Source organism: Rhipicephalus microplus, chromosome 9, assembly GCF_043290135.1.
Source record: "Rhipicephalus microplus isolate Deutch F79 chromosome 9, USDA_Rmic, whole genome shotgun sequence".
In the NCBI taxonomy this organism is placed as follows: Eukaryota; Metazoa; Arthropoda; class Arachnida; order Ixodida; family Ixodidae; genus Rhipicephalus; species Rhipicephalus microplus.
The window spans coordinates 31,509,695-31,534,077 of NC_134708.1; the positions used below are offsets into that span (position 1 = coordinate 31,509,695).

The 24,383-nt window shown below is 46.5% G+C and overlaps 1 long non-coding RNA gene across 2 annotated transcripts; it reads right to left on the minus strand.

Annotated features, from left to right (window-relative positions):
• Positions 1-1,893: 1,893 nt before the first annotated feature.
• Positions 1,894-18,836, minus strand: LOC119183127 (uncharacterized). 2 transcript variants are annotated; one of them, XR_012886053.1, is made up of 4 exons: positions 18,633-18,836; positions 6,132-6,289; positions 4,206-4,380; positions 1,894-1,981 (listed from the first exon to the last, which is right to left on the minus strand). It is a non-coding gene; the product is annotated as an uncharacterized LOC119183127 (long non-coding RNA). The 2 variants fall into 2 exon arrangements; XR_012886052.1 differs by lacking the exon at positions 18,633-18,836 and adding an exon at positions 14,487-14,751.
• Between the last annotated feature and the right edge of the window lie 5,547 nt (positions 18,837-24,383).

The window sequence follows — 24,383 nt, forward strand, 5'->3', positions numbered from 1 at the left end:
TGCCCTATACGCCATCTCCTCACGCCGACAAGAGCTCTCGCAAGTGGTGCCCCGTGCTCGGACTCCTGTGACCGTGTTTCCATCTTTCCTATCTCTCCTATCCCCTCAGTTTGTTGTCGCTCCTTCTGGCTTACCACCTCACGTCTCTTCCTCTTTTCTACACCTTTACTCCTTCCCCTTTTATCCCTCCTCTTCCCCATTCCTTGTGAGCTACTGTTGAGGTGTCGCTCACTGAAGCAGACAGTTACGGGGCTCACTTTTCTCTTTCTTTCTCTCTTAAGAATCACCTTCTCGGCGGGGCTGACGCCGCAGACTCTTCCAAGGAAGATGCTACGTCCGCGGAAACCGTTGCTGTCGTCTCGGGGAACTGTTTATGGAATCTGACGGCACGGCGGCCTCGCCTTCCGGCTAGTAAGGACAATACACGGCGGACATCGGGCCGGCAGCCCTTTGGCGACTTCTTTGACGAAGAAAGAACGCCGCTCCCTCGTCGGCCAATATAGGCGCTGGTCGTGACGGTATAAAGCTAGCGAAACGGCCATGAGTGCACCATGTGCGTGGCGTACACCATGTTACACATGACATGGATGTCACGAGTTTAATTTCGCCATCTGTCATTTATGTTCGTCATACAGTCACGCCACGTCACAGCAGTCTTCCTGCATATCAAGTTGGCGAACCGGACATGAGGGCACGATGAGGTTGGCAAGTAAATCATGCCGTACATGTAAGTCGTGCTGTACATGATATGATCGTCATGTTACCTTATGTAATTTATGTTCGTTCTACAGTCCCGTCGCCCATCCAGTACCAAGTTTGGAACATTTCAAGCTAGCTAAAGAGCCACGAACCCACTATGAGCATGGGATATGCGTGATGGTATACATATAGATTACGCATCACGGTTTTCACATTACCACCTGGCATTTATGTTAGTCATGCAGAAATGTCTCGTAATACAAGTTTTGTTCCATATCAGGTGAACGAAACGGCCACTAGGGGATCACAGACGGGGCATGTAAACCATATGACGCTTATAGATTTTCATTATAGGACCGGTCATTTATGTTCGTCAGGGTAGGTCACTCATGTTATGCCAAAAAAAAAAGTGGTATAGGTCTAATTCACGATACGGTCCGGATAGCACAAAGACGTATAGCTGGTTAGACAAATGGATACGGTCAAAGTCGCTGAAGTTCGTTACGAAATACTTCGTATTTAAAAAGATATGGTGAAGTCAGTAGTATAACCACAGGCTTTCGGCGAACACACTTTGGAATTTACACACTGTCTAATTTTTGGCCTCTCCGGCTGGCGTTGATATTTTGCTCATTGGTCTTCGTCGCCGGCTTGCTGTTGCCCGCCGCGGTGGTCTAGTGGCTGAGGCACTCGGCTGCTGACCCGCAGGTCACGGGATCGAATCCCGGCTGTGGTGGCTGCATTTCCGATGGAGGCGGAAATGTTGTAGGCACGTGCGCTCAGATTTGGGGGCACATTAAAGAGCCCAAGTTGGTCTAGATTTCCGGAGCCCCCCACTATGGCGTCTCTCGTAATCATATGGTGGTTTTGGGACGTTAAACCCCACATATCAATCAATTAAGCTAGCTTGCTGTTACGTCGTTGCGTCGGGAACCCAGCCTCGGTAGGCACGTGCTTTCAGCAGTTTCGAAGCTCCGAGGCCGCGCTTCGCGATCGTGTCCTTTATGTTTTTCTCAACTGTTCCTATATGTCCTTTCTTCTCCTCTGGTGTGCGCGATCGTGGGAGCGGTGGCCGAAGGGTAAGCCGGCGCTTCAAACTTGGTTCTTTCGCGGCCACAAATCGATATGTTTCGTAACGTGTGCTACATGCATTGACTCAGCTGTAATTTACCAAAGACTTCAACGGACTCGCTGTGCTGTGTGAAATTCGGTGAAATTTATTTTCTTTTGCCAGGAGCCACGCATATGTTGATCCCGTCTCCTTTGTGAACACACGTATGTGCTGCGAGAAACAACGTGAAAGAATGCACAATATTAAAAACGATATTCTTTCTTAGAATGTGTTTAGGAACAGTGTTTAACAATTGAGAGTACTTGGTACTCTGCTATGGGACAGCAAAAGCCGTCCAAGTCCAAAGTGGAAAGGATAAAGATCGTAGAGCATTGCCTGGGTGTATGTCACATCATTTAGCCACCCAGTCAAAGCTTAAGCGCTTGCTGAATGCCAAGCCATCTTGTTCTCATGAGTCATACTCAGCCAGACGTTCTCCTATACAGATCATTAGCGAATTGGCAAAAAGCAATTTCGCTAATCATTGGCAAAAACAGTTATTAAAAAGACGAACGGCGAATTTAGTCGCATAAGGTTCACCACAGTTTTTCTCCTCTCAATTCTCAAGCAGCTCCGTTTTTGTTAGGGATACGACACAACAGTTTAGAGTCCAGCCAATACTTGTTGAACGAAATCTGGTCTTACACACACACATACTATATATATATATATATATATATATATATATATATATATATATATCTTGTGCTGTCATGATAATTTTCTCTCTAACGAAACTTGTATAAGTTGCTTTGGGTAATGTATATATATATATATATATATATATATATATATATATACACTTTACCCAAAGGGACTTATACAAGTTTCGTTAGGGGAAAATTATCATGACAGCACACGAAATTTTCTTGGTCGTCTTTGTAAATTCTTCGTTCACACGTTTGGGCTCGTTAAGAAAACGTAATTCGTGCTGTTACGGAGAGTCTACAAATGACGTAAAAGACAGCGAAAATATGTAGTGAAAAAAAATAAGGATGATTGGAGAAAGCTAGGTGGGTCCGGCTTCGCGGCAGCCACATGATTTGTAATTAACTCGTAATCACGCGTTATTACCGGTGACCGCTGCCTTATTTCGAACATATATTTACTGGCATTATATTCTTAATCAGCTTGACTATATGCCTCCTGCAAGGAGGCATAGTCCATGCATCTCCCATGTTACGCTAATCAATCTGGTCTCGGTGCTTTGTGGTGCCACGTTATGCAATCAAACATCTTCTAGCGCCATCATCACCATCGTCATTTTTTCCATCACCGCGCCGCGTCTCTCGCGCTGCTGGCGGGAGCTCGGGCTGCGCGAGAATTAGAACGAGCTTCTGGCCTGGCGGTTTGGACGCTGGTAGCCGACGTGGCTCCGCTTCAGGCCTGCAATAAAGTGGCGAGATCGGCTCGGCCCCATCGGCCGCCTTCGACGTCATATCACGTCTCCTCTTCTCTCGCCGCTACAATCTCAATGTCATCTGAGCACTTAATTGTTCTCTTATCGTCGGTAGTAAGAAGTAGTGATCAGCGTGCTCAATAATACGAAAAGGGAGAGAAAGCAGTTAAAAGGGTACTGACACCATTTCTCGGAGGTCAGTTCACGCGTACGCTACCATACAAGTCTCCTGTGTGTAGAGATGGCTCTGAGCAAGCTTGAACCTCAGAAAATGCTGATAAGATACTTTCTTTTTATATTCAAGCAATTTCTAACATGGCGCACCTACTGACATTGTCTCAAACTTGAAGTTAGACTACAATACCAATTCCGATAATATCACGCCAGTCTGCTAAGTTCTGATGACGTAAGCTACCAAAACATGGCCACTCGTGCGTCCCCAAAACATTCGAAATGACCGCTTTGCGTCACCAACGGAGTTGCGGTGCGCAGCTGCTGTGGAAACGTCACGAGATTTTGAGCGAGCTCGTAGCGAGAAGCTCATTTCCTGTCGTGACGTTAAGGTACCGTAGGAACCAAAACTAGCTTTGAGAACACTTTGTATGATTACTTTTTTTTTAAGCTGCAGTCACAGTTTACAGTGCGCATTCAAAGCTGTCGAAGACTTTTTGCCTTTCATTTCGAGCAGAAATACAGCAACTGAAAACTTTCGCGTCTGTTTAGGCATGCTACATTCCTTTAAAGCAAGCTAGCAATATCTGCAACTACACTCAGATTTTACGGATCGTAAAGGTTTTCGCGGCGCTCGGTTCGTGAGCCAATAAACACAGACGTATAAGGTCAATAGATTATCGCTTGGAAAAGTGTTCCTGGGCTTTCTTCAATATTACGCCGAACATTTTTTCGTTTCATGTCGCTGCGCATTGCGTAGCTTACATTACCCATGGGGATTGAGAAAATCTAATGATTTGACATTTTATATACATTGCAACTTACGTTGTGCACAAGGGCAGTATGTTTTATAAGGCTCATTCAGTGAGCAACGTTTACCAATCTGAGCCAGTGGTTGACAGTGTTTGGGGCCGTCGGTGCTTACACAACACATCGTTTCCAGTGAATGGCAGTTCTGCGAACTATCGCACTGATCGCCGCTTTCATTTCCCCAGTCAACCTAAAACAAAAACAGTCAATCTTAGAGTGCATCCGCCATGTTTTTTTTTTAAACACGTAAATGCGTGTTTACAACTCGCTATAAAGTACATAAAATCAGACGCTTGTCAAGGTCGCGTTGCTGGAAAAACGATCAACGTTCTTTCCTTTCCAGAGACAATCCACACGGTTGTCGGAGTTGACACCGAATTTTCGCTGTAATTTTACTAAGTTCAGAACGAATCTATTTACCATTTGTTTCATCAGGTCTGGCATTCGGATAATCCTGCATTAATTCAGCTTTTAAAATTGCAGAGCCTCGAAAATAAAAGGACTAAACTCAGGACTGCAAAAGCAGCGCCACCACCTCTCGCATGTACATAAATAAAACCTTGCCTCTGGAGATGCTTTTTTTTTTTTCAGAAAGGGTTACAGATAAAGAAGAGTAAAAATTAACTGGCAGCTGGTCATGTTTGTGATGTAAGTTTCAAATATTTTCACGCGAAAATCAACAAACTACTTCTATGTAAATTGTTTAATAATTGCACCTATCTGCCAGGACAGCGTATGTGAAATAATACGAAAAAGAAGTAACACTCATTTAACGCGTATATAAAAGATCGACATATGTAGAGGGTGCTTTTAAATCGGTACAGATTTTTTTTTTTTTCAAATAAGAGTCCTATGACAGTAAGGCTCCAGCAGTTCTCGCACGCGAGCTCAACGTTCATGCGGAATTACTTTGTCGCAGTTAGTACCACACTGTCGCGAATAATTTTTAAAAAATTGTTAACTTATTATTTCTGACTTGAATACAAGTGTTGATATAACAAAGTTGTAGTGCCTGCCAATTTATGGCCTACTTAATTTTTTTAGCAATCGCGCAAAATTTACACGTATTTTAAGATATTCACCATCGAACTTCACGGGCTAAATTGAAACTGATGGCATCTGCTGCGCGCCAGGAGCGGTGGAACATAGGAATATGTCAACGTAACATGGAAGTGACAGAATTTGAATGAAGGCGCATCAAAGCGGGATTCGGTCAGAAAAATTGGCAAGCACTCTGAAATAAGCGATCAGATAGCTTGACCTTTGCTTGCAATGTTTAGTGCATGTTAAGTTAAACAAACTTTATTTGCCCGACGGTTGTACCCGGGGCTAGGCTGCCAGGAATCAACTCGTCTGTTTCACAAACTACAGACGGTTTCAAGGTTGCAAGCGTTGTGCTCCAAAAAAACTTCCGGCCACCTCATTTACCAGCTCCTAACGTCGAAACTGACAGCACATTTTCAAGTTAATTTCAAGAGTAAGGAAAGTCTCTCTTTCGTTTATCTGATAAAAATAACGTGCGTAAAGAACAAGGATATGTTTTAAAATTTTTATGTGGCTCAAAACAACATTTATTTGAATATATTTTGCCAAATAAGGGAAGGAAGTTGTAGAAAATCAGCGGGCTATTTTCTAAAGCCCTTGTCCACTAATCCGCATTGGTGGACAGAACCGTAAGTCATCAAATGCTTGTGTTTATAAACGGAGCGAAAATTCGCCTCGGCTGTCTGCAAAAACAAACAATCGTGCGAGCGTTTATTGCAAGCCGGAAAAAAGTGTCTTTTTTTAAAATGAAGTGTGTGTGCGTGTGTGTTTCCCTTGTGTTTTTGATCAGAGATCACGCGCTCTCTTTTTACCGTCACTAAATCATACTGTCGTTGCAAGGGTGCATGTGACACAAATGTATCACGAAGCCCATGGAAAAAAATATAGCGCACTTACGAAGTCGCTCGCCTTCGCGGCAGCGTATGTCGTGACTGTGTGCGTTGCAAACAAAACGGCGATGGCAAGGAAGAAAGCTTTAACGTGGCGCATTTTGTTGCGTCACTTCCTCTTGTTGCAGCAGTTGCGAAGGCAACTTCCTCTTGTTACAGCATGTACTGCGACCAAAAAAAAAAGACACACACATATACAACAAAGGTGAGTTGGCCAAAACTTTTAGAGAAATTTATTAACAATGCTGGGCACCTTCGATAAAAGTAATTGTATTGGCGAGTTAGACGGCGAGCGTGGGTTTCCTTGCCTTCTTTATTTGTTTGCATACTACAACAGCACTTGCTAGCAATGGCTAGATTTGGCTGTTTTCATTTCCTACCTTAATTCAAACCTGCGATACGTTAGTGGTGAACGTGAGCACTTTGGCCCTTCTCACGTCATTTTGTCGGCTAGAGCTGGTTAATTATGGAAGAATTTGGTGAAATAAAACTAAAGCACCGCTAATTGCGGCTAGCACCGGCGTGTGTCGATATACATTTGCTAGCCTGAGCCATTCTCCCTCTGTTATGAAAAAACTTCGTCTTCTAAATAAATCCGGTGGTGCCCAAATAAAAACCTGATTCGATTCTCTCTGGGTTATTCTCCTTTTTGCACCTCCTTCTTAGCAGCCATACAGAGGTGCACGTGTTAAACTATCACATGTTGGGCTAGCCGAAATACGTGTGCCATGGCCGATAATCATCATCGTTCTCGTTATCAGGCGTTGTTTACTTCCACTGCAATCCAAAGGCGTACGTATCAACAACAGCTGACCCCGTCTCAAGCTTGCAACCTTTCTGCCCGGTCCACCCACGAGAACACCCACACGACGACAGTGCAGCTCTGACTTACTGGACCTGCTCTACACCATCTACAGACGCCGACAACATCTCTCGCAAGTGTACCCCGTCCTCGGACTCCAGAGACCGTGCTTCCATCTTTCCTGTCTCTCCTATCCCCTCAGTTTGTTGTTGCTTCTTCTTCCTCTTTTCTACACCTTTACTCCTACCCTTTTTATCCCTCCTCACCCCCATCCCTTGTGAGCTACTGTGGCGGTGTCGCTCACTGAAGCAGACAATAACAGGGCTCACTTTTCTCTTCCTTTCTCTTTCTCAACAACCACTCAAACCCACACAGCCCTAATACCCTTCCCGAGAACGAACGCTGCAAGGGGTTTTCACTCGTTCGCTGACACAACGTCGGAAACTTGGCTTAGTGATCCCAGCATCGAGAACCGCCGCCTACATAAATCGAACCCATCGAGGATGCTTCGAGTTCTATCGGACCTCTTGTGACAGGACGCAACTTTACTGTGCCACCTGTGGTTGGGAGTATATAGCTTTCATGAAAGCGTATTACATGTTGGCATAGGAACGGCATATACCTCCATATGTGACTCGTGCGATAGTGACGAGAGAATAGAACCTCTACTGTGTTTCTGCGAGTGAACGCAGCGTGCTACACGTAACGCTGAACAAACTATATAGATGATATAACTTTTTCCGGGGAAAAAAAAGATTCTCGGATAGTGACTGTACGTGTCGCAGGCCATCAAACGACGCGGGCGTTGCTAGAATTTTTTTTTGATCGACCGGATTAAGCAGTCGCGTGTAAGCTTCCAATGGATCGGGGCATATGCACCTCGATGATGTTTTCTTTTTGTTAACCCCCTCCCCCCTCCCCCAGTGCAGGGTAGCGAATAGAACGCGCGTGTCTGGTTGACCCCCCTGCCTGTCATTTTTCCCTTCCTTCTCCTTCCTAATTATTCACACCCTCCGTGTTCTCTGCCATCCTTGACTGCCCTTCTCTTGACCCCTATTGTCAATTTATAATGGTACCTATATTATGTTCCCTATGTCGATGCATGACGTCAGATAATTCAGCCTAAGCATGATGTACGTATCTCCATTGTTTTACTCTCTCTCTCAATGACAACTACAACACCACTGCTGCACCCGATCACTCTCCAATTTCCACAGCTGTCATCGTACACCTTAGTGTTACGCTCATTATTTCTGGTTCTATTGCTCCACGCGGCCCGTAACTTTCGACATTTCAGCCGCATATGTTAATAAAGTAAAGAATTCAAGAGAGCGCTCGGGATGACGACGAAATATTAAAACTTAACGCACACATATCAGGCGCGGCCACTCATAACTAGGGTTGTGCGAATAGCAAATTTTAGAAGTGACTCAAATACTGCTCGAACACTTTCGAATAGCAAGGTAACTATTATCAAAGCAGCAATAGAATGTCTATGCCATGATTTTAATTAATTAATATCTGGGTTTTTTACATCCAAAAACCGCTATATGATTGTGAGAGACGTCTTGGCGGAGGGTTTTGGAAATTTCCACCAACTGATGTTCTTTAACCTGCACTGACTTTGCAGAGTAGACGGGCTTCAACCACTTCGCCTCCATTGAAATGCGACCACCATGGTCGGAATCGAACCCGCGACCATCGGGCGTGTCAGCAGGCGAGCGCCGTAGCCACTGATCCACCGAGGTGGACTTAAGAAACAATCTTCGAAATGGCCCAAGAATACCACATCCTTTCTATTTGAATCCAGTATTCACAAGCTTTGCCAAAAGAACACTAAGAAAACTTCTAACCAAGAAAATATACTGCAAATATGTAAATTCAGGCAAGCTCGTATGTGGAAACAACTGGAGCCTTAGCAATTTTTTTAACTGCAAGTTGAAATGCAGCATTGACTACAGTATTCAAGGTGGTACTTTGCCAATACCAATGGCTTTTAAATAAAACTTGCTTATATATATGAAAAAGTATTCATGAGTCAACATCACCATGAATGCAATTATGTAGCTAGTGAATCGATGACTCCATCGCTTTGTCAACACTTAAGTTTTAAGCAAAAAAAGACATCACAGCACATTCACGAAGTTAATGATGATGAGTGGGGCAAAGCGCCCATCCGGACGAACGCATGGCCGAACGCTCCGCCCCACTCATCATCATTCACTCCTTGGATATGCTGTAACACCGTTTTTATTGAGATTTTGCAGATTCTATCAGCAAGCATGAGCGTCTCAGAAAAAAAAAACATCATCGCAAAGAGCCTAAAAACTGGTTATCCTTAAGCTTCGATCGCTTAAAGGGCCAGTAAATAGGCTCAGACTCTTTTTTTTTTCCGGCTAAATATTGCAGCGCTGTGTGCCATGCAGACACTCCATTTCGAAAAAACTTGGGCTATCACCCCGAAGGTAACCCTGATGGGATGCGAAGCAGCAGCGTTGCGCGTGGGTGGTGTCACGGGTTTAACGGTGCTAACACGGGGGCTGCAGTGAGCGTTGGAAGATTTCTTTGAAGCGACGGCTGGCGTAGGTCTTGTAGGTGACATGTACAGGCATGTTTCAACGAATACGTTAGGCGCACGTCAGGTTTATTACGTGTGAACGGACGAATCGGCCGGAGTCGGTGGTGTAGTAAGCGGCGGTCGCGGCAGGTGTTGCGGGCGAACGAACGAGGCGGCAGATGCGGGCGCCGGGGCGAGCGCGCGGCAGGCGAAGGAGAGAGTGACGTCAGCTGGCACTGCAAGGGGAGTGTGACGTAGACGCACAGCAGTGGCGTGACCTATTTGGCGCTGCGCCAACACTTGCGGTGCGTTCGTACGGAGGGACAGCGTTACACAGGCTAATCAAAGAGATGCTCCGCATCTAAAAGAATTCCGCACCTCTTTCCCTCGCCTCAACAATCCTTTACGTAAGCGCACTATGGCGAAAGCTTGCCCCATGGGCAACGTTAAACGCACCACTGAGCTCGTTGTTTGGTTCTTTGCTCTACGAAACGGTGGCTTGGCCCCGCAGCGATGCAGTTTCAGCCGCACAGTCCACGTTTTCATGTTTCTGTGCTGCCCTCTGCTGTATTGTAGAGCCCGAGATATGGTACCGTACCCGAGACTTCGAGAGAAGCGGTAGTGCCAGAATGAAATCCTCCAAGATAAAGAGGCATCTTACTATTGAACTGCGAGGGGAAAAGTACTCCTCAGTCCATTTTGTGCCCGCGTCACTATGACACGTGCTCATGCAAAGTAAAAGCCCCCTCGGTAGTTGTTTACGCACCGATGACGAATCACGGACGTCGACAGCGTTGCCAAAGTGGGCGGAGTCAGGACGACGGGCTACTGCTTCACGGAGAAGGGTGGTGAGCGGCCGCACGAAAATTTGAAACTGTCTGGAATGGATGTTATAACCCTTGTAACTTCCTTATTATAGCACGCATTCGCAAAATTCTTGCGGCAGCGTGTTCTCCTACTAAATGTTCACATATTTCTCTTCATTAAAATGATTGGACCTGAGTGCTGTTAACTGGCCCTTTATGAACTGAACGCGATAGCGATACCCTGTCCCTCGGTGCGTACTTCATCTCCTTAGTGCGTACTTTTTATTGTATCATTTTACTCGAGAAGTGTACAGTGTATTGGATAAAGATAAAGTGGCTTGTACGTCTCAGTGAAGCTTTCACATACGGCGGCATTCTGTGTAATGGGTAGCATGCTTTAACCATAAAGTCTTTCTGAACTTGCTATGCACCCGCTATGTAGTCTTGAGGCTGGTTCACACCGAAGGCGGCGCGGCAAAGCGGGCAAGAGGGCTTTTACGAAGCGACGAGGCGGTGAGTACATGCACCTGTTCAGACTGCATCCCTCTTTCAACTTGCCGCGCGGCAGAACAGGCCGGCATCTGGCGCTTTTGCGCGCGTGTCGCTATGACGTGGCAATGCTTCTCCCAAGCGCACACGCGCGCCACCACCGCGTCTCCACTGCATGCCATTGTGATTTGGCTGTGGCAAAGCGGCGAGCCTCGGCAGGCGAAAAAAAATGCTCCGAAAGCGATTGCCCTTGCCGCCTGGAGAGGAGGTTTTTTCCGCTTTCCGCGTTGCCACCTAACCACTTCGGCCACCCTGCCTTCAGAGTCAACTAGCCTTTAGGGTTGTTCTACGCGCTTCCCGCACAGCCGCAATGCACGTGCCATGACCCCGACCACACGTAAGCGGGGACAAATAAGCCAATTAGCGACGCTCTTTCACCCTCCCCAGCGTCGCCAATTGGGTTATTTGTCCCCCGCTTGCGTGCGGTAGGGGTCCCGGAGCGTGCGTTGCGGCTGTGCGGGAAGCGCGTGGAACATCCCTTAAGGGAATACACGCAGTAAAGTGCGTGCCTTTTGTAATGGGTGGCTGGCTTTAAGCTATGAATTCGTTATCATATTCACACGTTCTGACGCCCGATGGCAATGTACGCTTGTTACATGCAATAATACTAATATATACTGTATTGTGAAGCCTAGGTGCTAGACACATGTGTTTGTAAAGCATAAAAGTTATTCTTCACGGTACCTAAAAGCAGGTGCGTGGCTATATAACATAAAAATGGATGAAGTTCGGCTAATATATGATTGCCCACACCAAAACCACTCCAGAAGATGCACACGGTAAGTACATACCATACAAGTGTTGCAAAAATAATTACGACAAAAAAATATGCTGCAATGATACACCTGCCTGCCACGCAAACGGTCTGGGTTCGATCCTCACTCGGACCCACAAACCTTTATTATTATTATTTTATCTGCATCTTTTTTCATTTTTTTTCAGTCACGCGCAAGATGATTTTTCGCTCACAACTAGCGACACCCACGCAGGCGCCGACGCGACAATTTCTGCGAAATAAGCTCTTCAACGCTCTCGCGTTAAAATAATAAGACGTCATTTTAACAACGTTCATCGATAAATGTCATATCTGTGCTATAAAAAACCGATACTGAATGCGTCAGTGAATTATCGGCCTTTCGCATAGCATAAAGACCAGGTTTATCGATGAGCGCTGTTAAGACGACGTCTCATAGTTTTTTAAAGAGTTTTTTGTGATACCTTTCTGGAAAGCGCATGCTAGGTGATGGTTTCCTCGGAATGAACTTGACCGTGTGCGACAAATGTTAGTACCAAGTCTGCGCTGGTCTGTGCGTGCGAATGTATGTATGTATGTATGTATGTATGTATGTATGTATGTATGTATGTATGTATGTATGTATGTATGTATGTATGTATGTATGTATGTATGTATGTATGTATGTATGTATGTATGTATGTGCATGCGTGCATGCGTGTGTGCGCGCGTGCGTGCGTGCACGTGTGCGTGCGCGTGTGCGTGTGTGTGTGTTTCAGGTAGTGCAGCTATTGCTTTTAAGATGGCGTCGATAGTCCCGGCAAAGTAGTAGTAATTGTTTTTATTGATGGAAAGGAAAATGTAGATAATTCCTGTCTGCCTAATCTGGTGACACGGCTAAGCTACTTGTAGCGGATGAGAGAAGAAATGTAAATAATAGTTGATTGATCGATATGTGGGGTTTGACGTCCCAACACCACCATATGTTTATGAGTGACGCCATAGTGGAGGGCTCCGGAAATTTCGACCACCTGGGGTTCTTTAACGTGCGCCCAAATCTGAGCACACGTGCCTACAACATTTCCGCCTCCATCAGAAATGCTGCCGCCGCAGCCGGGATTCGATGCCACAACCTGCGGGTCAGCAGCCGAGTACCTTAGCCACTAGACCACCGTGGCGGGGCAAAAATAATAGTAGAAAGGCAAAAAAGAGAAAGCACTTGCCACACAGGAGCGACAGAGAGAAGAGAGAAGAGTTAGGAAAGATTGGGGACACCGTCGAAGGAGTCTGAGGACGGGGTAACGATCGGCGAGAGCTATGGCGTCAGGAGATTGCGGACAACACAATCATTCAATACGCACTGAACGCATCTTCGTCATTCAATGATGGCAACGTTAACCTTCCTTCTTCCAACATTCGGTGAATTCGAGGTTATTTCGTTGGGGCTTGTCACTAGAAAGATACATTGTGTTTCTTACTATACACTGTTTTATTCGAGTATCGAGCCGAATAGAACACTATTCGATTCTTCATTTGACATTTCAAATATTCGCACACCCCTACTGAAAAATCGGAAGGATTATTCCGAGGCTATAGGAACGATTGCCGTGCTTCGTAGAGTTCGGTTTCTTTTTCATCATATTCGGTGCTCTAGCAATGTTCAAGCCTAAAATCAAATGTTCCAGCGACCCACGTCGCTGCCTATATTTTTATAGACCTGGCATACAGCAATAGATGTGCGTTTTTTTTTCTAATTACAGTGACTGCATGAATACATAGTTATTAAGCTTCCACGAGAAAAACTACGTTTCTCATTTGACAAATTCGTTTACCTTGTTTAAGGTTATGATGATGATGATGATGATGATTGATAATGATGATTACGACGACGACGACGACGACTAGTATGTCAGACTCAAACCCAGCCTGAAGGATTCGCCAACTAATAATTTATAAATGAAAGTGATAACATAAGATGACTAATGAAGTACAGAATAGTTAGAAATCAATGATGCTTGATATCAAAGCCACCAGCATTAATTTTAAAAAACTACCGGGGACTTAGATTCTGGTGATAATTAACTAATGAGGCCACGAAAGATAGGATATTTGAAATAACAAAATCCAATTTCATTCGATCATGAACTGCTTTCAGAATGTTCCTCCTCGGTACATTGAAGCAGTTACATGATATGAAATAACGTTCAATTGTTTCGTCCTTGTTGCAAAACGAGCGAAGAGAGGAAGAAGCCCAACCAGTTCATCTTGCAGTGTATATACATTTCGTTTTCTTCAAACACATAAGATTGACCTAGAGCACAACATCCATGGCCGCTAACTATTGAATATCGCCTATACCCGTGTTACCACGTGATTACATGGTGAACACTTTTTTCAGTAACAGCAATTACAGGGATGGTGAAAATTAATCACTCTAATAAGCGTCAACGATAACAAAGACTACTCACTTTTAAATGATTTAGCTGCACTCCTTGAGTGCCTTGCACAATATCAGTTATGTACTCCCTAAATACGTGTAAAAATATTTCTATAGCACGACATCCATAAACCATTCACTACTCTCCTAATCAAGTCTTGGTTACATGCTGGCTACATCCACGTTCCCGACTCTATCTAGAATTTTAATTGGGGCGTGATCCAGAGTGTACTTAACGTAGGCTAAGGTTACTTGCTCTCTAATCCACACCACCACCTTCCAGTTTGCTGGACTTAACAATTTTCGTTCAATCGCTGGTTGCATGTCTTAACTACCTGCGTTTCTTTGTTAACGTTCAAGTGCCTGGCCCGCATTCTAGCTTTTGTTGAGAGCAACGTAAATCTCACAGAAACTATGGTTATAATAATTTCAGAGATTAACCAGTTCACTAAGCATGAACAGAAACAAAATGGCTCACCTCTATTGCGAAAGATTCGTCTGCTCACCTTCAATATCGCACGGCACATATATACGTTCATATTCTCTTCCGACGCGTTATAATAGTTAAACAGCACCACATCAATCGCTGGTTCCCAGAATAGAAACGAGCGATGTACACATGAGCGATCGCTTGTCTGACCCTGACGAAACTCGCAGTCGTATTGTGGGCGCGTCTTCGCAAACAAAGTATGTGGTGTGTCGCAAGCTTTATATGCTAAAAGACTGCAGGCTAAACAGAAATGAAGACAGGGCACGCTCACGTAAAAGCACACAGCTAATTAGCAAATGACACGTCTCTGTGAGCTTGTATGTATTGAGACTATAAAGTGATCATATATCATATCCTGGCGACATGGGCCATTGTAAAGAGAAGAAAATACAGAGAGCGAATAGACGTATGTATGCGTGTATATCTATCTGTACATACGTGTGTTCTTGCCAACCCAGCACCTTCACCACGTACGAGGTCTTGGTTTTGTGGCCTTAATTTGACACAACAGCTACGATGAGCCCAAAATGATGATGCTCATACGCGACGACGATAAGGAAGCACGATTAATGTATCATGATGGTGGTAATGTACACTACAGTTATGGTAATAATGATGGGTATACTAAATTACCACAACATATAAAAGAAGTAAGTGTAAATTCAGGGCTCCTTTTCTTAGTCACAGTATTATTGAGAACGAACAGAAAATGATGTCAAGGGAAGTATAGCGGATGTTAGTAGTAATGGTTGTATGTATGTATGTATGTATGTATGTATGTATGTATGTATGTATGTATGTATGTATGTATGTATGTATGTATGTATGTATGTATGTATGTATGTATGTATGTATGTATGTATGTATGTATGTATGTATGTATGTATGTATGTATTGCCACCCACACGTAGTGGGTCGACTGCAAGAGCGGCTCTACCATCTGAAAGAAAGAAAGAAGATTTGCGTGTCTCTTCTCGGCTCGAGAGCCAGCCACGACTGACGCATCGTCCTAGAGCTAGCTACCCGGTCGTTCAATATATCTCCCAGTACTTGTGACTCATCGTGACAAACTGGTGGAGGTGCTGGGTAGTTTCACGGATGCTGCAGACCCCCCCAGGAAGCCTTCGTCTTCTCTGCATCGTTCGAGCAGCACCTACAGCGCCTGCGCAGCGTGCTGGAGGCTATCCGATCGGCGGACCTCACTCTAAAGCCACAGAAGTGCCACTTCGGCTATGAAGAACTGCAATTTCTTGGACATGTAGTCTGCGCTGAAGGAGTCCGGCCCGATCCAGACAAGCTTGCCGCTGTTGCCGAATTACCAGCTCCTGTCGATAAGAAAGCCGTCCAGCGCTTCCTTGGTTTGTGCGCCTACTATCGCTGGTTCATTCATGGCTTTTCACAGATAGCAGAACCTCTGACTCGTCTCACAAGGGACGACACGCCGTTTGTCTGGGAAAACGAGCAACAAGCAGCTTTTGATGAACTGCGACAGCGCATGCAATCAGCACCCGTTCTCGCTCATTTCGACGATGATGCTGACACGGAGGTCCATACTGACGCTAGTAACGTTGGGCTTGGTGCAGTGCTCGTTCAGCGTCAAGACGACATCGAAAGGGTGATAGCCTACGCCAGCCGCTCTCTATCCCGTGCCGAGGCGAATTATTCCACTAAGGAGAAAGAGTGCCTCGCAGTCGTGTGGGCAATCACCAAGTTTCGCCCGTACCTTTATGGTCGTCCCTTCAAGGTAGTGACGGACCATCATGCCCTCTGCTGGTTGGCAAGCCTGCGCGACCCTTCAGGACGGCTAGCACGGTGGAGCTTGCGGCTGCAGGAATTTGACGTCACCATCGTCCATAAGTCCGGCCGTAAGCATGAAGGCGCTGACACACTGTCACGCGCACCCCTTCATGTCGTCAGTCAGGAAGCAGAGGAAGACGAAGGCTTCCTGGGTGCCATTAGCTCATCAGACTTGAGTAAACTGCAGCGGGATGACGCAGAGATTCGTCCGATCATCGATCATTTAGAGGGCCAGGGCACAATCATACCACGTCATTTATCCCGCTCGTTGCCGTCGTTCTGCCTTCGAGAGGGTTTGCTGTACAAGAAGATCGCTCGTTCGAACAACCGTACCTACCTCCTGGTGGTTCCTCGAGACATGCGAGACGACGTCCTCTTCGCTTGCCTTGACGAACCCACATCCGGTCATCTGGGCTACTCACGGACACTTGCCAGAGTGAGCGAGAGGTACTATTGGCCAGGACTTTCGGCAAGCGTCAAGAAGTGCGTCAAGAGCTGTCGGGAATGTCAGCGTCGAAAGCAACCATCTGTTAAGCCAGCTGGTTTGCTTCAGCCCATTGAAGCACCCTGCACGCCGTTCGACCAAGTCGGCATGGACATTCTCGGGCCATTCCCCCTATCTGCGGACAGCAACAAATGGGTGATCGTCGCGACCGACTATCTGACACGCTACGCTGAGACGCAGGCGATCTTACGAGCCACGGCTTCTGAGGTAGCACAATTTTTCATGTGCCACATCGTGTTACGACACGGTGCTCCTTCCAGTATAATAACGGACAGAGGGACGGCATTCACGGCGCAGCTTATGGACGAGGTTTTCAAACTGAGCAACACCAGACACCGAAAGACAACTGCGTACCACCCGCAAACCAACGGACTTACCGAGCGACTGAATAAGACCATCGCAGACATGATCTCAATGTACATCGACGTACAGCACAAAACATGGGACCGGATCTTACCTTACGTGACCTTCGCGTATAATACCGCCGTGCAAGAGACCACGCGATTCACGCCATTTCGGCTTCTGTACGGCCGCGAAGTGCAGACCATGCTGGACTCTATGCTACCGTGTCAAGACGAAGACGAGTTGGCAACTGACGCCGATGAATTCGCAGAGCGTGCTGAGGAAGCCCGGCAGCTCGCGCGACTACACATCGGCGAGCAACAGCAGGCAGACGCACGTCGCTATAACATCCGCCACAGTGAAGTATTTTACAACCCCGGAGACCAAGTTTGGGTGTGGACGCCCGTCCGCCGCCGTGGCCTTAGTGAAAAGTTACTGAGCCGGTACTTTGGCCCTTATAAAGTGTTACGTCGCGTCAGTGACGTGAACTACGAAGTGGTTCCGGACTCAACATCGCAGGCACGGAGTAGGACACGACCGAGGTCGGATGTCGTTCATGTGTTGCGCATGAAACCATTTATTGCGCGTTGTTCATAACTTTTTTCTTGCCGTACAGCGTTCTTTGTGTTATTTATTTATTTTTGTAAACTTGCTTCTTCGTTCACTGATTTTTCCTATATTGGCACGCTCGTTCATTTCTATTTTTACTTTATCCGAATTTCCAATTTCTTTTTTTCCACGTGCCTATGTCGTAACATCGTGGTGGTGCTATGTACTTTTCTTTCCCCCTTTTGGGACTTTTTTTTTCTTTTCGAAAGGGGGGATAATGCCAGCCACACGTAGCGGGTCGACTGCAAGAGCGGCTCTACCATCTGAAGGAAAGAAAGAAGATTTGCGTGTCTCTTCTCGGCTCGAGAGCGAGCCACGACTGACGCATCGTCCTAGAGCTAGCTACCCGGTCGTTCAATATATCCCCCAGTACTTGTGACTCATCGTGACAGTATGTATGTATGTATGTATGTATATATGTATATATGTATATATGTATATATGTATGTATGTATGTATGTATGTATGTATGTGCGTGTGTGAAGCGTACTTCACCACCGTACAGGCTGTACCGACTATGCGTGTTCCAAGGTGACTGATGTGACTGCCCCACTGTAAGCACATACACCGTGACATTATTAAAACGAGGTTGCTCTATTTATGTTTACCACTGCCGTATGAAGCCAACGGGTGATCAAAAACAAACAAAACAATAAGTCCAAATAATAATTTTTCTTAACTAGTCTATAGGGAGAGATCATAAAATGAAAGGCAGAGTGGCATACAGGAATTGTAGCATGCATGTGAAATCAAGTGATAAGTTGGTGGCAAAGTGACAACCAAGTACGGGAGGGATACGAACTCGAGTCTCCGCGCCACGAACTAGTACGAGACGGTATTCCCGTCCACTTTCTCAGTTACTTATCGTGTGTCTCACAGACCTGATCCTGTCAGTATACTTGTCATGCAGCGCCAGCGTTCACGGTCGTCCTGCCGACGTCCTGCCAACTGGGGGCGAGAAAATTTGAAGTCTGGGCACGGTGGAGCGGCAACGATGCGGTCGCTCAAACATCCGATTTTGCTTTTTGTGCCGCTTGTCACCCGATTCGGAACGTGGCTACAACGTGCGAATCTAGAGGTTACCAACTGCTCCTCACCGGTGTTGCTGACGGCCCCGATCTGCATTTATACACCCTTGTGCCATCAACACTGTTTCAAGGGCGGCATTCCTTCCATCGTCAGCCGGTCGACAACACCGTGGGTGACTACAGCGACGCGAGAGGATATAAAGACCGCGGAATTCCTCTGTTCCTTCTGTGGGCACGGTGGAGCGGCAACGATGCGGTCGCTCAAACATCCGATTTTGCTTTTTGTGCCGTTTGTCGCCCGATTCGGAACGTGGCTACAACGTGCGAATGTAGAGGTTACCAACTGCTCCTCACCGGTGTTGCTGACGGCCCCGATCTGCATTTATACGCCCTTGTGCCATCAACCCTGTTTCAAGGGCGGCATTCCTTCCATCGTCAGCCGGTCGACAACACCGTGGGTGACTACAGCGACGCGAGAGGATATAAAGACCGCGGAATTCCTCTGTTCCTTCTGTGGGCACGGTGGAGCGGCAACGATGCGGTCGCTCAAACATCCGATTTTGCTTTTTGTGCCGTTTGTCGCCCGATTCGGAACGTGGCTACAACGTGCGAATGTAGAGGTTACCAACTGCTCCTCACCGGTGTTGCTGACGGCCCCGATCTGCATTTATACGCCCTTGTGCCATCAACCCTGTTTCAAGGGCGGCATTCCTTCCATCGTCAGCCGGTCGACAACACCGTGGGTGACTACAGCGACGCGAGAGGATATAAAGACCGCAGAATTCCTCTGTTCCTTCTGTGGGCACGGTGGAGCGGCAACGATGCGGTCGCTCAAACATCCGATTTTGCTTTTTGTGCCGTTTGTCGCCCGATTCGGAACGTGGCTACAACGTGCGAATCTAGAGGTTACCAACTGCTCCTCACCGGTGTTGCTGACGGCCCCGATCTGCATTTATACGCCCTTGTGCCATCAACCCTGTTTCAAGGGCGGCATTCCTTCCATCGTCAGCCGGTCGACAACACCGTGGGTGACTACAGCGACGCGAGAGGATATAAAGACCGCGGAATTCCTCTGTTCCTTCTGTGGGCACGGTGGAGCGGCAACGATGCGGTCGCTCAAACATCCGATTTTGCTTTTTGTGCCGTTTGTCGCCCGATTCGGAACGTGGCTACAACGTGCGAATCTAGAGGTTACCAACTGCTCCTCACCGGTGTTGCTGACGGCCCCGATCTGCATTTATACGCCCTTGTGCCATCAACCCTGTTTCAAGGGCGGCATTCCTTCCATCGTCAGCCGGCCGACAACACCGTGGGTGACTACAGCGACGCGAGAGGATATAAAGACCGCGGAATTCCTCTGTTCCTTCTGTGGGCACGGTGGAGCGGCAACGATGCGGTCGCTCAAACATCCGATTTTGCTTTTTGTGCCGTTTGTCGCCCGATTCGGAACGTGGCTACAACGTGCGAATGTAGAGGTTACCAACTGCTCCTCACCGGTGTTGCTGACGGCCCCGATCTGCATTTATACGCTTTTGTGCCATCAACCCTGTTTCAAGGGCGGCATTCCTTCCATCGTCAGCCGGTCGACAACACCGTGGGTGACTACAGCGACGCGAGAGGATATAAAGACCGCGGAATTCCTCTGTTCCTTCTGTGGGCACGGTGGAGCGGCAACGATGCGGTCGCTCAAACATCCGATTTTGCTTTTTGTGCCGTTTGTCGCCCGATTCGGAACGTGGCTACAACGTGCGAATGTAGAGGTTACCAACTGCTCCTCACCGGTGTTGCTGACGGCCCCGATCTGCATTTATACGCCCTTGTGCCATCAACCCTGTTTAAAGGGCGGCATTCCTTCCATCGTCAGCCGGTCGACAACACCGTGGGTGACTACAGCGACGCGAGAGGATATAAAGACCGTGGAATTCCTCTGTTCCTTCAGTGGGCACGGTGGAGCGGCAACGATGCGGTCGCCTAAACATCTTGAAAAATTGAATTGCTGCACAAACTTGAAGAAAAAAACAAGAGAGACAGGAAAGAGTGCAGTTTTTCCTGTCTGCACTCTTTCCTGTCTCTCTTGTTTTTTTCTTCAAGTTTGTGCAGCAATTCAATTTTTCAAGTATGAACCAACTAGTCTGCAAAAAAGTATTGCCTAAACATCCGATTTTGTTTTTGTGCAGGTTAGTAATCCGAGTAAACTGAATCTGGATTTGTCATGGACGCGGATGGCTAATGCGCAGATGATCCGCCTGCAGGCGCATCTACACGACGGGCAGTGTCCTAGGAGAAAACAGCCGGATTATCCTCTACAGCAGCTTCGGCACTCACCTGCGCCCGCTGGCAGCAGACCTGTTTGAGAGTACTCAACATGGATGCCCGCAAGAAGCGACGATTGGCTGCACATTCTTGGCTGCGATGTCTGTCGCCTGGTGAGAAACGGACGAGGAGTGTTATTCTCTCAGGAGAAAACGGAGTTGCTGGCAAAATGTTCTTTCAACTACAGTGCCCCCCCCCCTCCCGTGTGGCACTTGGAAACGTGTCTCCCGTCCTTTTTTACAAGCGGCACGGCACCGGTTGCCGAAGTGAAATTATTTCATCGCCATGGCAGCTAAGAAACTCGCGTGTTAAACTACGGCGGCGACATTTCCCGAACCACCAAAAGTAATTCCTGCGTATTTATTCACCTGAGAACAAAGCCCCCGGAAACTAAGTAAACCATGCTCAAGCGTAGATGACGCCGACCAGTAATGCAGCTGTGCGCGAGCCATGAAGGACATGCCGCGAGCAGACGAAAAGTGTACTGGTTGCCAGAAACCCCAAGCTGATCCACTGAAGTATCGGCTTTCTCCCGCCAGAATCCCGATGTGAGAAACAGGTTCGGTTCATCCGTCCGCGAGCCGCACGGACGAGTCGCGGACGAGGGAAATCGCTCATGTGAGGTCACGGGACGCGCCGTCCGTCCCGCCACATTCGGATTCGGTCCGTCGTCTGAATGCACCATAAGCGGACCAACAACGTCTGTTTGCTGCTCCTACCGTGCCCAAGTGTCATATTTGAGTGCCTATGTGAATGTGTGCTTGTCACAAAGCTGTTACTGTGTTTCGGAGATGTTGAGGTAAACCCCAGCCCCGCAAATACTAACAAAGAAATACTAGGTGCCATCGCTAAGCTGTCTGAAAGAGGTGATCACCGTCATGGTGAGCTAATGGAAGTCCTCGCCGACCTAAAGACAAAACAGGAGGCATTAACACAGACTGTCGCTCTTCTAACAGAAAGATTATCAGCGGTTGAAGCTTTCGTTGAATCATTTGACGGTTCTGCATGAGTAAGTGATACACCACGTCTAATCACTGAAACTGTTAGGATGCAAGGCCAGGCGCTCAATGCCCGGCTGGATGATTTTGAAGACAGGTCCAGACGAGAGAACCTATTGTTCTTTGGTGTACCGGACAGCCCTACTGAGACGTGGGCTCAGTCTGAAGGCCTTGTTCGTGACGTATTGTCTCGTCACCCTAATATGCATATTTCTGACTCTGAAGTTTCCCGAGCGCACAGGTTTGGATCTTACGCCGATAAATAGGTTCGACCAGTTATCGTCAAACTTTCGTCGTCTAAGGCTCCATATGCTATCTTGGCACAGCAACAGCAGTTCCAAGAAACTGGTCTATCAGCTGGTGAAGATTTTTGCAGAAGTACACGAAACTCAAGGAGGAAACTAACAGAATTTGCAAAGGCAGCCGGGTAATCTTACTTGCTGCGAGTTAACAAATTAATCATGAACAAAAAAATGTACGCTTACTGCGAAGAAACTGACAGCGTTAACGAAATCCGCTCACCACGAGCCCTGCATAAACAGGACAATGCGACCGCTGTATCCTCACGTGCTGTTACTACAAGCACATCATAGCTACGCCCGTCTGATGCTGATGCTGATGACCTCAGATGGATGGCACTCATCCACAGAGGGGTATGGGCCAAGAACCGGGCGGCAGGATATTTAAATGAAACTAAAATGAAAATGAAGCCAATCTGTCTCATGGAGACGTCTCTTTTTTTTTTTTTTTTCTAATGTGCGGAGCGTGCTGAGTAAACGCGTCGAACTGTCTTCTGCTATTGATTCCTGTTCCACTGACATTGTTGGTCAGACGGAGACTTGGCTTTCAGCAAAAGTTAAAAACAAAGAAATCTTAGACTGTGAAAAAAAGCTACAAGTTTTACAGATGTGACCGTGATTGCCGGTCTGGTGGTGGAGTCTTGCTGGCGATAGCCGATAATGTTGCTTCTTTTGTTATTCATGTTCTATCTTCACTTGAGCTAGTGTGCGTGCGTGCGCTCATTGATTTTCGTTAAATAATATCTTGTGTTTGCTACCGGTCACCAACCGCCTCATTGTCCATCTGTAATGACCTGCACGATGTTGTCAATCAGCTGTTCGTCAGATATCCAAAATCACCTTTGTTCATTCTTGGCGACTTCAACTTGCCTGATATCATGTGGGAAAGTGACTCGGTTACATTAAAGCATAGCTCAGCTGAAAGCAAGGAATCTTTGGATTTTTGTCACGACTAACTTGACCCAGCTCGTTGACTTTCCCACTCGCATTACTCCCACTTCCACCAACAAATTTGACCTAATACTTACCACTACACCTGACCAAGCTTCTCCTTTAACTCATCTACAGGATATTAGCGACCACTGTATAATCCACTTTACTTTAAAAGCACGGGTCTCCATCAAGAAAAAAAAGCAGTTATCCAGGACGATAGTACGGTGGATTTTGATGAAATGAACAGAGAATTAGAATCTTTTGTTGACTTGTTTTATGCTGCCTTCGAGAAGCGATCCGTTGAGCAGAACTGGATAGAATATAAGAACAAATTTCTATCCCTTATTGATCGCTTCGTACCTAAAAGAAAGGTTTCATCGAATCCTCGCCCTCCATGGTTTACTAACACGTTAAAACGCATGCGCAACAAAAAGAAGCTGGTATTCAGACGCGCGAAATTAACAGCCAGAAGGGACCATTGGTCATCCTATCAGATATTTAATAGAGAATTCTGCACTGCACTTTCAAAAGCCAAAAAAAGACTTCTTTGATAAAACTTTTCCTTCGCTGCTCCGTTTTAACCCGCATAAGTTTTGGAGCATCATAAGCGGAACTAAAACGCGACAAATTCAATTATTCCAGTCTTATGTCCCAGTTGCTCTTAGCGAGTGCTGCAATGTTCTGAATGATTTATTTGCTGCACACTTTCTTAAGAGCACCCACACGATATTCCCGCGTTTAACAAAAAACCAATTTCTTCTCAATAGACCCCATCACCATTGACGCAGTTGTCGTTGAAAGACTGATTGTGAATATAAAAGTGTTTTCATCGACCAGTCCAGATTGTATTTCGTCAAAAATGTTTAAGTGTATACAAGTCTATTCTGCTCTAATATTGTCAAAACTTTTTGAACAGTCATTGCCATCTGACTGGAAGGCTGGTAAGGTGGTCCCTGTGCATAAACCTCGTGATGTACATTCCCCCAATAACTACCGTCCGATATCATTAACATCCATCCCAGTAAAAATATTGGAACATATAATATACTCGCACCTTATTG